We start from the raw sequence: 11,732 nt of genomic DNA, 5'->3' as shown, positions 1-11,732 counted from the left end.
TACTTTCTGAAAAACGATTAAAAACCGAGTTGGGTTTGCGCGTTTCCCGGCTAGCCCTCGGTTTGGAAGGGGAGAGGAGGAGCTGGACCATTTTTAACCTTTATTTATTTTTTTTTTCCCCAGGCAAACCTTCGTTCGCATTGTCCGTTTTTAACACGTTGTTCCGCAAAGAGGCGACCTATTCTGCAGGCAGGCAGAGCTCATCTCTGCCTTTGAAAGGGAACAATTGAGTTTTACAGCGGGCTGGTGCACCAGGAGGGGGGAAAAGAAGAAAAAATGAGAGAGACATACACAGACAGAGAGAGAGAAGGTGTTTCTAAATTCAAGGACCTGTCTCTGGTTCCTACAAATCTTTGTTATTCTGCATGTGATCCTATGGGAAAGTGCATGGTGTCCTTTGTACATTCAAAGGAGCTACAGGTAAAGATGCTTTTATATATATGTAATCTCGAAAACGAGGAGAACTTAATCAGGAGACACTTCTGGTGCTGTTTGGTTGGCTGGTGGGAAGGGTGGGCTTGCCTTTTTTTGTTCGCTTTGGCCTTAAATTCAAGCAGAAAGTATAAATTCACCCCTCTTTTCCCCAGCCCCTGCAGCCCCCCTTCCCTCTCCTCCTTGTTTCTAAGTGCACATCTTCTAAAAAGTCAACCCGCAAAAGGCAAGAGACAAATGACAGCCAGATATTACAGCAGGAGCTGGGCAGCCGTCTTGCTGGAAGTTATTAAAGCAGATTTTTTTTTTTTTTCCTTAGCACAGCCACTGCACAGAGGAGGAGGAGAAAAGAGCACATCTCCGAGTGGGTTGGCCAGAGCATTTCAGCCGAAGCAATAGTGTTAAAAAATGTTGAAAAGGAGAAGAGATCTATGCTGTTTGCATGCGGATGTGCAGAGAGAGCCATGCAGCCACCCCACACACTCTTTCATTGCACCTACAGAGCTGAATGACCCTCTTAGAAAAATATCAGGCTCATAAAGGGACACTTTGCCATCACTTTTGTTAAAGTCTTTGAGTCATGTCCTGCGAGGCTGGCACAGGGCAGAGTGAATGTGCTTCATGACAGCTAATGCTTTACCATTCGTGGCACCCTGAGTTAAATACGCCTTGCCTGCTGGGGGAGGGGAGAGGAAGAAGCTAAAATAGATCTGGTGGCCACTGGCTCTCTGCTGACAGAAAGGTATAGACTTTAAATGTCTATTTTCGAGTCCCACAGTTATTACATTCGCTTGCACTTGCAAAACGGGGCATACGTGTCTCCAATGTTCATAACAATATTAAACAAAGGTCATCCGCATTTTTTTTTTGAGCTTGTTTAGCAATTCCCCGCTCTCTGCAGCCTCTTTTAGTCTGTCTAATTTAGCAGTTCCAATCCGGAAGAGTTGCGCATATTTGTACCTGAAATGTACTGTAAAACCTGCTTTCAAAATGCAAGACATGTCCTTGGAACTGACCATTACAACCAATACTTTCACAGCTTAAAAAAAAAAAAAAAAGGAAGGAAAAAAAGGAAAAAAAGCACACAAAGCCCCAAGAAACAGACGTTTCTCTTTAATTTGGGGAAATACTTTAAGCAAGGAAAGCCCTGGCTTCTGCACCGGTGAGCTGGGCAGGGCCACTGCATCCTCACCCTGGCAATGAATATAGATATATATATTTGTCTTTTTGCAAAAAGGGATACTTTTGCCTCCAGCCCCGTGTCGGGCCGTGTAGAGCCCCCCAACCCCTTCCCCGCCCCCCCCTTCCCCCCCCGCCGCCCCAGCCGTGCCAACGCCGGGAAATGGCCCCGGAGCCCATGGCGCCGAGCGGCGTTGAGCGGGGCAGCGGCGCCCTCTGATGGGGGTTCCCTTCCTGCAGCTCCCTCCTCCTAGTCGCAGCCCGTAGCTGGGAGTTACAAGCAGCCAAACGCTAGAAATGCTGCTGCTGTCAGTGTTTCCTCCATTAGGATAAATGTGTGTAGGTGCAGCTTCGTTATTTGCACAGATTTTTTTTTTTTTCTCCTTAACAGAGTGCTCAGTGTTTGAATCTCTTTTATAATGAATCAAGAATATATTTTATCCTCTGCTTTTAAATGCAATGTAGGGCCTAGGTCAATTATCCTGAGCATCTCACCGAGCTGTCTTTTAGTAGCCCTGGCACAGGAGAGAGAGGATATGCCACTCTGTTGGCTGCTTTGGTGATGGGAGGCAAAAAAAATACAGATTTTAATTCAATGTCATATTACAGTTATTTCATAGGATTTTTTCATTAAAACAAACAAACAAACAAACAAAAAAAAACACTTTACTTGCTTCTCGTCATGTTTCAGAACTTTCAGTCATGCTTAACATTTTAAAGCCATCGTGAGTCTTTACAATACACTATATACCCCCAAAATCCAACCCCCCGAAAAGCCTATTACTGGCTGGAGTTTAAAATAAATCAATTTATATTAGCGCCCTCTGCTGCTCGCTGCAAGCTGTCATGTAAAGGCGGTTTTCTGACATTAACTGAACGTTCAATCCTTTCTGACGTGTTTTCTACCGTTTCTTGCAAACTAGCTTTTATTTTTTATTTATTTATTTTTCTGACTATATATTTTCCATATATTTCCACGTGAATTTTAGAATTCAGTATTTTTCATTAAACAAACTCTTTGCAATTTGTTTTAGAGGGGAAAAAGTCATATAGCATAGGTACCTCAAAATGTAATAAAATTCAGTCTGCTCATTCACGGCTTTACAAAAAGCCATTTCAAAGTGCGTTTGTGTTGAAGCCAAATTCAATGTGTGTTTTAGCACTTTTATTTGTGAATAATAGCAAGACTCACCTCTCAAAATAAATTCATCTTCCCATTTTGTTTGATGACAAATCTATTTTCCACGTTGCATCCACAGTCATATCAAGGGGGTTTCTTTCTTTGCATTTGGCTTTCCAAAGCTAGAGCACTCATTTTTCTTGGAGACACATCCTCATACTTTCTCAGAGGTGCCAGGAACATCTTGCAGCAAGCCAGGAAAGCACAGCCACATGTGCTGAGACCACTTGGACAGGTCCATACACTTTGCCATATTTAGTAAACCTGTGGAGACGAGACTTGGAGTCCTCCCATCAGTGATGATGTCCCTGGTCCCCCCTTTGCTACAGACTGTTCCCAAGCCAGGGATCAGGAGGAAGGTGTCACCCTGGGGCACCAGGACCCACTTCCTTCTGCCTTGGTGTTGCCAACCTTCCACATCACTGCTTGCAACCAGGGAGGACAGGGCAGAGACAGCAACACAATCTGAAATGTCTTCCCCCAAAAGGCCTCTGAAACATCCTGAGAGCCATGCCGAGGAGCATGCTGGCTGGAAAGGGCTATTGTGTGATTATTTCAATCATCAGTTCTACCCTCTTGTGAAAAGAAGGGCCAGAAATATATTGTTGAAGGCTAGCAGGGTCTTCCCTGTGATTCCTGCCCTTTTATACAAGAGGAAGATAGAAAAAGAAATCTGTACCAGACAGAATCAGTAATGAAGGACCAACCGAAGAATCACAAAACAGGAAATCCAGCAGCTGGTTTGTTGCCACTGTGTCTCTCCTGGTTTTAAGAGCATGTTTATAATGACATGTTTGCCAAACTCAGGGAATGCTTCAGAGTCCTTCTTGCTAGTAAGGCATGTGTCCTGTTAAAAAACCATTCACAGTATGTTTGAAGACATAGTCTGTTTACAGGAGGACATTGCTGCTGTCTTTGCTTTGGGGTTTTCTTTCTGCCTTTCTTCTTTGAATCTGGGATGGGGAAGAGTTGCAAGGGATGAATGATGGCAAAGAGCATAACAGCCTTATGAAAATCCCAGTCATCACCACATGGAGACACTGAAGATACTTTTGCTCTGTTTTTCCAGCTGAGAGCAAGGATGCTCTTCTATTTGCTTTTGGCAGCAACTGTAAAATTGTCAAATATCTGGAAAAGAGCAAAGAAGAGAAAAGTTAAAAGGCAAGAGGAGGTGGGTAGAGAAGAATTTAAAAACTGCATCGCATCTCAGCAATTTGATATTTTTTTTTTAGGATGAGATTTTTCTCAAATATGAAGAAGGAGATAGGTACAAATTTAAAAGCAGGGTACAAAACATGAGTGTCTGTTTTGAGCTAATGATAGCAAATACCCACTCATAGCCAGTAAGCCCACACTTAGTCTGAAAGATAGTGAATTTTGTTGAGGTGAATGTTATTTTCTATTTGGAAAAATAGAATTAAAATTTTGGATTTCTCCAATAATAATAAAAAAAGATCTCAGATGTCACTCATCTATCTGTGGTACTTACTTGGCTTCCAGTCTTTGATGCAGCCAATGGAGTCCTTTATAAACAGGAAATGAGTTGTACAGAAAAATGTCTCAATTCACAGTCGTGCTCAGAGATTCCACTACATCTAAATCTAAAATTCAGTTTTTCCATGCCAACCTATTCCTTCCTTCTCCACAACTACAGACACTTACATACTTTCAATACCAACTTTTCTCACATAGACAATTTTCTGATACCATGAAACAAGTTGTTGCTGAAGTTCTGGTGGAAATATTCCCACTAGATGACTCTGCTCCAGTGGGAATTACTTTGCCCATACTAAAGAACAATAAAATAATTTATCTCCCTTTGTGGTAGTATTCATAGGATTACAATGTTACAATGGCAAATGGCATGTTCATATTAACAATATCACTAGAAAAAAAAATCATGGAAAATTATGAGGATGCAGTTATTTTAATTCAGATAATGGGAGGTGGTAAATGAAGATTTGGTTCTTCCTTTATGTACCTTGGAGCAGGAATCTAAACCTAGTTCTCCCAGGCCAAGTCTTGCACAGCATCTGAGCTATTTGGAAAAGAGCCTTGTCAAGTGATGTCTGTATTACTAGAATCAGCAGTTACTCTGATACCAGAGTTTAACTATGTACCTTGCTCATGTCATTATGTTTTATTCCTCTGTACTACCTGTCTTTGTTTTGATTTGTTGTTGTTGTTTGTTTTCACAAGAAACTTGGGCACATGGTGTTATCAAGGATGTGGACCTGGGGGCAATGTGATGGGATGCCTCACCAAACACCTAGATACAGCCTTGACATCTCCTCCTGAGAAGAATTCTACACACTGCAGAAATTCCACATGCTGCAAACTCTTTGGAGCAGGAATGACTGTCAGATCTCCCAGATTAAGAATTCAGAGTTTTTCACCTTTTCTTCTCTGTCCATATTCTCCTCATCTTTATTGTAAATTGATGTAGGCACTTGACTCAAGAGAAAGGATTGAAGTTAATGAACTTTAAATAATTGTTTGGCTCCCTAAAATAGAGAATGCAAGGCCTTGCTCGTCTCTGCTGTCCTTTCCTATGTGCTTGGATTTCTCCACCTTGGTGTTTTGTGTCTCCAAAGTGTCTCAAGTCCCCAGACTTCCTTTGAATAAGTATCTTGAGTGCTAACTTTAGGGATTTCCATGATTGACAGGAAAAGTAGAAGTTAGATGATGCAATGCTAAACTGAAGATTTTATGCATGAACTACTACTGAATGACTTATTTTTTGTATCACAAGAGTCAGGGGAGTCCCAGGAGTTGCTGTCTCAGTTGCAAGGTTATCCTTCCTCTCCACCTCCACATTTTAAATAGGACTTAATCCTTTCTAAAACCTCTTCCTCTTAAAAGCCAAACAAAACAATCAGAAAAGTTGCCAAACTAGTTTCCTTAAAAAATTTAAACTAAAAATATAAACATATCTTCCAGTTTCCTTGGTTTAGATACGAACACGTAAATCTGGAGCTGGCTTGTTCATCTGAATAAAGCATATACTTTTTGGTTTTTATTGTTCCTATTCCCAAATAAAAAGACCCTGTCCTTAAGAAAAAAGGCACATAGTCAGGGACAAACAAACTGCACTTTACTGAATGTTTAATATGACAGAAAGTTAGAATATTTTACAACTATTTATCAAATTTAATTCAATTATGCTTACGTAGATACTATATTTATGTAGATACAGACTGTTTTTTGGTGGTTCAGTTGAAAAACTAGGTTTAAGCTATATTCATATAGGATCAGCATGCTCTTATGCTCTGCCAAAACTCTACTGAACTGAAGATCAGGAAGCATACTCTTCACATTTCAGGACATAGACTGTAGAGCGAATTATCTATACTCAAAAGACAACATTTAAATTTCATGTCAGAAGAAAGTTGATCAGTTATAATGAAAGTGAAGGAAAAATAAGGTCTGACCTATTATCTGAATTGAAAATACTTTTTGATACCCCCTTCTCTTACATTCTTTTTTTTTTCCTCCACTCTCTTAACTTGCTTTCTGGAAGTAGGCAATCAGATAATATGACCATGGGCAGTGCTTTAGGGAGTTAAAAACTTTCTGGGTACATGAAAGAATATGTAGCAAAGCTAGGAAATTGTATCTTTAGGGGAAACATATTTCAGGCTCCCAGAATTGCTTATAGTATATCCAGAGTCAAACCATTCCCTGGATATTGCCTTCAGCTTGCTCCTGTATCACCGTGTGGAAGACATAGACCACCAGGGACTTCAGCCCAAGTAATAGTGGGATCCTGAGGTGCAATTCACATTATGTGTTATTAATGGACTTTAAATTTCTCCCTTGCCTTGCCTTGCCTTGCCTTGCCTTGCCTTGCCTTGCCTTGCCTTGCCTTATCCCTTCCCTTATCCCTTCCCTTATCCCTTCCCTTCCCTTCCCTTCCCTTCCCTTCCCTTCCCTTCCCTTCCCTTCCCTTCCCTTCCCTTCCCTTCCCTTCCCTTCCCTTCCCTTCCCTTCCCTTCCCTTCCCTTCCCTTCCCTTCCCTTCCCTTCCCTTCCCTTCCCTTCCCTTCCCTTCCCTTCCCTTCCCTTCCCTTCCCTTCCCTTCCCTTCCCTTCCCTTCCCTTCCCTTCCCTTCCCTTCCCTTCCCTTCCCTTCCCTTCCCTTCCCTTCCCTTCCCTTCCCTTCCCTTCCCTTCCCTTCCCTTCCCTTCCCTTCCCTTCCCTTCCCTTCCCTTCCCTTCCCTTCCCTTCCCTTCCCTTCCCTTCCCTTCCCTTCCCTTCCCTTCCCTTCCCTTCCCTTCCCTTCCCTTCCCTTCCCTTCCCTTCCCTTCCCTTCCCTTCCCTTCCCTTCCCTTCCCTTCCCTTCCCTGACACATAGATCAGATATAACCTAAAAATTTAGGCACAGACTTATTGTCTGAATTAGGTTAACTACATCCTCATTGCTTTCCATGTAATATTGATGTTAGCAATAGAATATGATACTAATATTAATATAAACATGCTATTTGGAGTTATAATCCTAAGGTAATTGCATATCATTTCTTTCATTATTATAAATGTACAAGTATAATACAAATCAGTGGTTCTTACCTAAAAGGCATTGAAATGACCAAGTGTAAATGAATAATTTCAACAGCTCTGAAAATAAACGTTTTGTTCTCTGACATCAAAATGAGAGAGACGAAAATTAAACTTTAATTTTTTTTTTCCCCAATTTTTAAATTAACGTTTCCAAATGGCTTGATTTGACAACCTGACCCTATGTTGCAAAAACTTTCAGACACCTGCCCTTTGATAATGAGACTAGTTTATGGAGTTATGTAACAACTTACTTAAAATGTGACTACAGTGCTCCTTAAGAAAAAGCTCACAGAATCATTGCTCTGTTTTGCTGCTGTTGGTCTTCACTAATGAAGTTTAACATTGTCATGTTTGTCTCCAACTAGATATTTAAAAAATTTCAGCAAACCCCCTTTTTTTTCAGGAGGCTCAAGCTGGGTTTTATCACATGTTGAAATCACACGATCAGTTTCACAACTCCCTGAATGGCCAACCTTGTTGTAATCTGTTTTTTTAGATAACTGATAAGTAGGGTTATTTCTAAGAGTATGATGATTCTGCTTGACTTCAGTGAAAACATAAAACAGAGATATCTTTTAAAACTCATGCGATACAAAAGAAGGGACCTGAGTCAGTGTGGTGGAGAGGACACTGGAATTCGGGAGAATGGTTCCCTCTCCCAGCCCCATTGGCTCTGGTACTCCTGGCCTTGGTCCGGATCTCCTTCTGTACTGAAGCTCCATTCTGGCCTCCCTTGTTCCCTTTAAACTTCTGACCTTGTCACAGAATGAATTAAAAGGAACCTGATCCCACTAGGCATGAGCATCAGAAAGATGTTTGGGTAACAAAAAATAAAAGAGATCAATGTTGCAGCAACAAGAATGACATTCAGCAAAGTTCACTGAAGTCAAAACCCCTTATCACAGGGTCATGAAGTCACAGTATTGTTGTTTAGAAGGGAACTCTGGAGGTCATCTAGCCCAACCTCTGATCCAGGAGAACCACCTGGAGCAGGGTGTCCAGGTAGCTTTTGAAGATCTCCAAGGAGGAGACTCCACAACATCTCTGGGTAACCTATTCCAGTGCTCTGTCACCTGCACAGTAAATAAATATTTTCTAGTGTTCAGAAGGAACATCTAGGGCTCAAATTTGTGTCCGTTGTCATCTTTCTTGTCACTAGACACTACTGAGAAGAGCCTGGCTCCATCTTCTTTCCACTCTCCCTCCAAGCACTATGTTTTCTTCTCAGACATAAAAGTTCATTTTCATTCTATTAATACAGTGTTTTCTGGCACCCAGTTAATCCATTTCATGATACAGTTTTCCCCTTTACCAGTTTTCCCACAATCTTTCAGACAGAAATGTTATGAACGGTGATGTTGTATATTCTCATTGATAAGAACGTAAACCAGTGTCAGGACAGGAACTGAAACTTGAATCTCAGTTTGGAACTTACAGCTCATTCATAATTTTCTCTTCTTCATCTATTTTCAGGTTGAAATAGGTGGCTTTTGATCCTTTCAATGCATGTCGTATCTTGTCTAATTGTTATAATTGTAGCCAACATCCCTGTGATTGCAAGTTAAATGTGCTCTAGAAGTCAATCAAATTTGTAATCTCATTAAATGGAAGAAAATCAAGTTCATTTGACAGCATCTATTTCCTGTAAAACAGTATTGATTAGTATTAATTATATTATCCCCCTTTAATTTTTCATTAACTGAGTCCTCCATCAGATAATACATTAGTGGGCACAGAACTGATACCATACTGTTAAACATCTAATTATGTGGAAATTTATGTTTATCTTTAAAAAAAAATTGGCAACAAATTAACCTCTGTGCTTCACTAAGTTATAAAAGAAATATTTGTTTTCCACATAGCTGATTATTTATTTGAAAGCTTCTCAAATTGTCATATTCTAAGATATTGAGCAAGCACAGATGAAGTTGCTTCTTTGTTCTTATTCATAGTGCTTCTGATATCTTCTTCTGAGGCATTAGTAATAGTCCTGTGAGAGACAGGTTACTGAACCTGATGGAACCTGATGGTCTGTTTTGATACTGTTCTTACACTGGTCTGATACACACTACATATATTCTTCAACCACGTACTCATGCACAGAGCAATATTTGAACTTATTTCTAAATGGAAATCTTACACAATAAATAAGACATTTTAAAATTATTCTTGAAACTTCTTGAACTTCAAATGAAAAAAGTGGCTTTCCATGATTTCAAATGGAGCATTGAAAATAAATAGGTTATATATTAAAAAAAAAAAATGCTTGGAAGAGAATGTGAAATGTTTGCACTCCTTTTGATACCAAATCCCCCCAAAATGAGTATGAAATCACTTATTTTCTGCAGAACAGAAACTGAAACACAGAAGAAAATACACAGACAACATGCATCACATCTAAAATGTGCAAGGAATATAAATTGGAATTTGTAGATCAGTAATTATATATCCACTCATGTGAAACATGGTATTCCTCCTAGCAGCAGGATGAGCAATGCTCAGTCATGCAGTAGACATACAGTATGGTTGTATGACATGATGCTGGTGAGAAAAGAGAGATTTGGGAAGGGTCACTTGTGTTTTCAACTGTTGAAGAGAACTGGGCTTTGTTGTCACTTTTGAAGGGGATGAAGGAATAGTAAAACAGCAACAGTTTGAGCACTGAAACCCTGAAATCTCTACTGATTTTCCATGGTCCATTATGGCTAGAATTGGGAACATTTTGGTGTGGGTCAACAAGCAGTCTCCTAAACATGGGGGAAAAGAGGTTAGCACACATCAGAGACCTTTCCTATTGCGCAGTCCAGATGCAACAAGCTCTGTTAAAGGGAAAAACTCACCCTGTGCCATTCAGAATAAAGTCCCCAGGTGGTAATATCCTGTTTAATCATGTGCCTCCTTCTCCTACTGGTGTCATTCTGAAACAGTTATTACACTTCCCTGTGCAAACAGAAAATGATTCCAAACTGTAAGAAATACATGCAGTTATGCTCTCCCTTGACAAGTTTGAGAAGGTCTATAAGAAGCTGTTCATAGTTCTTCTAGAAAGAAAAAAAAAAACATCTAGAACAAAAAAAAAAAACATCTAGAAAGCTGTTTAAGTTTTGTCCCAAAGAGGCTGTCAGTGTCTGGTTCATTCATGGTTCTTGTTGAATTTTCAGTTTTTGGTGTACTTTTTCTGCAAACTTCACATTCATGAGTACAAGGAGAAGCCCTATAGAATAAGGGGCAAAAAGAGCTGTCTGGAATTAACCCTGGACGTACCAAAGACCATTAGTATATATATATATTATTTTGAGTCAAATAAAGTCCATATATGGTCATTAAGATGCCACCAAGACACTGAATGCTAGAAGTAAAAAATGTAGTGTGATATTTTCTCTCCTTTGGGATATTTTGCAACTTGACGAAAGCAAGAAACAAGGAGGTGTTGTCTGAGCTGGCATTTGAAGGAGATAAAAGTACATTTATCTCCACTGTAAATAATAAACTCACTTTATATCATTAACTTCAAACATTATTCAGAGAATTAGATTTTTTTTTCATCCCAAGAATTATTAGACTGCAATTAAAAATTAGAAGAAATCTTTATAATTTCAGAATACAGCATACAAACGCACTGTCCATAGTATTCTTTATATATTATTCTAATCCTTGTTATTAAAGATAAGTTTGTTACATAAACCAGCTTGCTTGGCAATCATCATCATCACTTGAATAATATATATGTTTAGTTTGTTTATGAGGTGGGATTCTTCTACTTTTATCTTGGGGTTTGTCATCAGGTACAGTAGATGCAGACCTTCACATGAACACTTTTCAGATTGGGTATGTGCACCTAACTGAGGTTTTCTTGAGTCCTGGCCAGAAGCCCTGAAGTATGGGACTGAAAGATATGACATATGATCTAGAAGAGATCTACTTCATAACTTTAGAACACTTATTCTAAGATTAATAAATATAATATAACCATAATATAACAAAATAGTATAATTATATATTATATTATATATTGTATATAAAATAACAAGATGTATATGTACCTTTCTTTGAAAGCTAATGAGTCAAGGATTTCATCTGGCTTTGGCCTCATACCATTCCCTCTTACTGCATGACCTTTGTTGATAGTTGCAGTGGCACATTTGTGTGATTTTAAATTATATGCACATATTATTGTCTGAATTTTACAGAAAGTCTTTAATGATCTTCCTCAGGGACAGGCTGTCTTTACTGCATTTTGCACAAAGTTTGAAATAATCTATGTGTCAGTGGTGACTGATAACATTTTAGGTACAGAAAGAAAATCAACTCCTCTAAAGGAGCAAGCAATTGTCAAGAAGCTACTTATGATATTTGAGATATGAATAGCAGCTGAGACTGGAT

The sequence above is a fragment of the Anser brachyrhynchus genome (genome assembly GCF_964034855.1).
Source record: "Anser brachyrhynchus genome assembly, chromosome: 3".
Classification (NCBI taxonomy): domain Eukaryota; kingdom Metazoa; phylum Chordata; class Aves; order Anseriformes; family Anatidae; genus Anser; species Anser brachyrhynchus.
Note: the sequence above shows the minus strand (reverse complement) of the source record.